At 48.0% G+C, this 3,924-nt stretch overlaps 1 protein-coding gene across 4 annotated transcripts in view; it reads left to right on the top strand.

Moving 5' to 3' along the window:
• Fer1l6 (fer-1 like family member 6) overlaps positions 1–3,924 on the top strand; it is a 170,277-nt gene that overhangs the window by 59,072 nt on the left and 107,281 nt on the right. The window lies entirely within an intron of this gene.

The following is a 3,924-nucleotide window of genomic DNA, read 5'->3' as shown; positions in this document are numbered from 1 at the left end:
ACAAAGCGACAACAGCCTACATTTCCAGAGGACCGTTCCCAGCATGTGAGTTCAGAGGGAGGAGCTGGCGAAGGCTGCTAAATTACTGAAGTCACGCACAGGCCATGCTGAGGCATGCCCTGAAGAGCTGCCCTGGTGATGAGCGTAAGCCATAGGCCCATGGCTAGCAAGTGCATTGCCACAAGGAGAACTAGCCCCGCGCTTTCCAGGCTTGAACTCTAATTTCTCCCCCACGATTTCTTAAGATCCCAATAGTGAGAGCAAGTGGCACTTCCATGGCGAAGGTGACCCTCCTGCTCCAGCCCCGCAGCCTTCTGAGCCTCCCTAGAAATGGACAGCGCTGGCAGAAAGCCCCTCGCCGCCAAGCTGTGGACCTGGAAAGTGCTCCCGGAAGCAGAACGAGCCAAGCTGAGAGCTGGAGTGACCTGTGCCTGCTACTGAGCACTCCTCCACTGGCTTAGCTACAAACTCCCGAGGCGCAGATATATGCTCAGAGGACATTCACACTTGTCACTTGTCTTAGAGTCCAGATGTCTTCTTATAACACAGGCATGGGCTGAAAACATGCTGATATGCTTTATGGGGAGTAATACTGAGGGATCAACTCTTCCTGGGGTTGAGTCCGTCACAGGCCTGGGGCCAGGGAATAGGCCTCTCTATTCTCACGTTCTAGTGGGCCTCCTGCTTTCCTCCTCGCTGTCCCTCCTACGAGATCTCACACCCAGAGAACACTGTAACCTCATGCTGTGCAGTAAAGTTGGACACCCTTTTTTAAAACAAGGTTTGCTTTTTCTAAGAAGAAAGAAGCCAGAAAAAGGTTTTCTTAATCCAAGTCAATACTTTAAGATATTTTTTCTTTTCTATATTTTAGGGAAGGGTCTACAGGGTCTTCAGGGTCTCACTACTAGTGAGACTCGTAGTGATGCACCTGTTTGCAGCCTCCCAAGACCTGGGATTACAGGTGTGCACCACCATGCCCAGGCTCAGCGGTGGGGCCAGCACGGCAGGCTCGGGGATCAAACCTCCGGCCCCTGTGCCCCTTGCAGGCACTTTAATCCACTGAGCTGTTTGGGCTGCCCTACTTCAAGATATTTTGTGGAGGATACCTGAAGAAGTAAACTCTAGCAGACAGAAAGGGAAGGTGGGAACTTATGTGAGATGGAGATAGTGCCTCCACGCAAGGCTGAAGGCCGCCTCGCTATTGTGCAGAGGTGGTAGAAAGGGGGAACTCGGACGCCATTAGCAGTCCCGTTTCCCATCCCCCCTCTCTATCTTAGCTTCTTTTCGGCCAGCTTCTCATTGGGTTTATGCATTGTCTTTTGCTGCATAACTTATCCCAAAGCTTACCATTTAAAGAAACAAGTGCTTGGGTTTTCTGTGGGCAAGGAAGTTGGGACTAGCTTAGCTCAGGGCTCTGCCTCAGGGTTTCTTATAAAGTTTCAGCCAGGATCTTGGAGGGAATAATTATATGAAAAAATATTCAACATCTTTAGCCAGTGGGGAAGTGTGAGGAGTCAAAATTGCATTAAGATTCCAGCTCAATGCAGTCAGAATGGCTATCATCAAGAAGGTAAGAATCAGAAATGCTGCTGAGGGTGCCTGGAGAGAGGGGTGTCACAGCTCCTTGCAGTGTGCATCAGCACAACCATCGTGGAAATCAGTACAAAAGTTCCCCAAATAAACCCAACTAACAGTAGGGTAGCATTGGATCCTTAGTCCTGTTCCTTGGCAGATATTCCAAGGGGACTAAAGTCAGCATACTACAGAGGTGTTACACATGCTGTTTATTGTGGCACAAGTCACAAAAGGCAAGGTGCAGTACCAGCCTCAGTGCTGGTGACTAAATAGAGGCCGAGGAGACACGGCACATATACACAGCGGAGGGTGACTCGGCCACAAAGATGAATGAACTCATGTCTTCTGCAGAAAAATGGGCGGAACTAGAAATGATCCTAGAGGAGGAAATACACCAGACTTGGAGAAGAGTTTCATATTTTCCTTCATGTGTGAAATCTAGAGAAAGAAAGATGACATAAAAGTAAAAGGAGGACTATTACACAAGGGAAAGGGGGTTGGGGAAAAGGGCCGGGCTGGGTAATGGGATAAAGGATCTGATAAAGTATGTTATATGGCTGGGGAGAGAGCTTGGCAGTCTAAGTGCCTGTCTGGGAAGCACAAGGTCCCAAGTTCGAGCCCCTGTACTGCAAGCTGTGCTGGCCCCTGAAACTGGGCATGGTGGCGCATGCCTGGACTCACTGTGCTGAGGAGGCTGAGACAGGAGGATCACTACATATCTGAGCTGCATAGTGAGACCCTGTACCAAATAAATAAATGATTAATTTTTTTAAAAAATGTATGTTATATGTATGTAAGGAAGTGCCGTAATGTAACACAATGTTCTGCATAATTAATATATGCTAATAAAGTATTGATCAGAAAGAACAGTCTTGGTAGGGCGTACATCTGCTGCAGGTTTCGGGGGCGCTGGAGAGGCGCCTTCCAAGATGGCTCTCTGGCAGATCAGCAGGCTCAGCTCCTCACCTTGTGACCTTTCCACAGGGTTCCATCAGGTGTTACTGGCTTCCCCTAGAGTGTGCACTCCAGAAGGCCCAAGCCAAAACCGTCTCTCATGACCCGGGCTGGGGTCACACACCAATAGTTCTGTTGTTTTCTACTTATTAGAAGTGAGCCAGTCAGTACCGATCAGTGTGTAGGGCTGGAACTTTGACCTCCCTTGTTTGTTTGTTTGTTTATTTATTTATTTATTGGCGGAACCGGGGATTGACCTCAGGCTGAACTCAGGCCCTTGCGCTTGCCAGGGAAGCGCTTATTCCGCTGAGCCATCTCCCTGGCCCTCCCTTGTTTAAAGGAGTCGCTTGTTTAAAGCTAAGGACTTGTGGGCATTTTAAAACCACCACTCTGGGCTTCTCCTTGGCTCACAGCCTGAGCGACCACATCTGCCCTCTCTTAGCTGCCATGGTCCACAAGTTTCAGTGTCACCAGCTGCAGCTGCTGTGGCACATCTGGATGACAGAGACCCTTGGAGCTGGCGTTTCCGGCTCACCTTGTCCCCACCATCACATTTCCCCCCACGTATGAAAGCCAGCGAAGAGCCAGCCAAAAGTAAGATGTGCTCATTTTAAAACTCGGCGAACATTAATTTTTAAATATCATCTCCAATGTTGGAAAGAAAAAAAAAATACAGCCTAATTCCCTGGAGCTTATGGTGCAGAAGGGGAAAAAGGCGTGCAGAATACTTAGCACAGGAAATAGGAGGTGAGCAGTGCGTTAGGAGATTCAGGTACATGCTGTTAGTTTCTGGATTGGGTGCAATACCATGATCAGATGTCGGGTCCCCAGGTAGGATGGCCGGGTGTGCACGGTGGCAGGGTGGGACAGTGGTCACTGCCAAGCTTCTGAAGAATATTGCCTCTGTTTAAGTCCTTCGGCATATGACTTACTGTCCTTATTTCCTTCTGCTTATTTCTTTTCTCTCAGCATTTAACCAAGTGTTTATTTTTTATTTAAACTTCTTGGTACAAATTAGGTATACATAATGACCACATTCATTATATGGAATTTGTATCTGTACATGATATATCTTGATTCTTTTTTTTCTCATTCTAATCCCCTCTTTTCAAACCTCCTTTTTCTTCCCTATTCAGAAAGTTTGGCTTTTTTTTTTTTTTTTAATGTATTTGGTACAGAGTTTCACTACATAGCTCAGACTTGTGATCCTCCTGTCTCAGCCTCCCCAGTGCTGGAATTATAGATGTGCGTCACCACATGTGGTCGTGGTGGCTAGCTCAGTGGGTCTAGGGTGGGGTCAGGATGGTATGTGGTGCTGTGGATCAAACCTGGGTCCTTGTGCTTGTGTAGTCAGGTGGTTAGACCGCTGAGCTATCTCTGCAGCCCACCAAGTTT

Source organism: Octodon degus, unplaced genomic scaffold (genome assembly GCF_000260255.1).
Source record: "Octodon degus isolate 3935 unplaced genomic scaffold, OctDeg1.0 scaffold00062, whole genome shotgun sequence".
Classification (NCBI taxonomy): domain Eukaryota; kingdom Metazoa; phylum Chordata; class Mammalia; order Rodentia; family Octodontidae; genus Octodon; species Octodon degus.
Note: the sequence above shows the minus strand (reverse complement) of the source record. Positions and strands in the feature narration are given on the sequence as shown.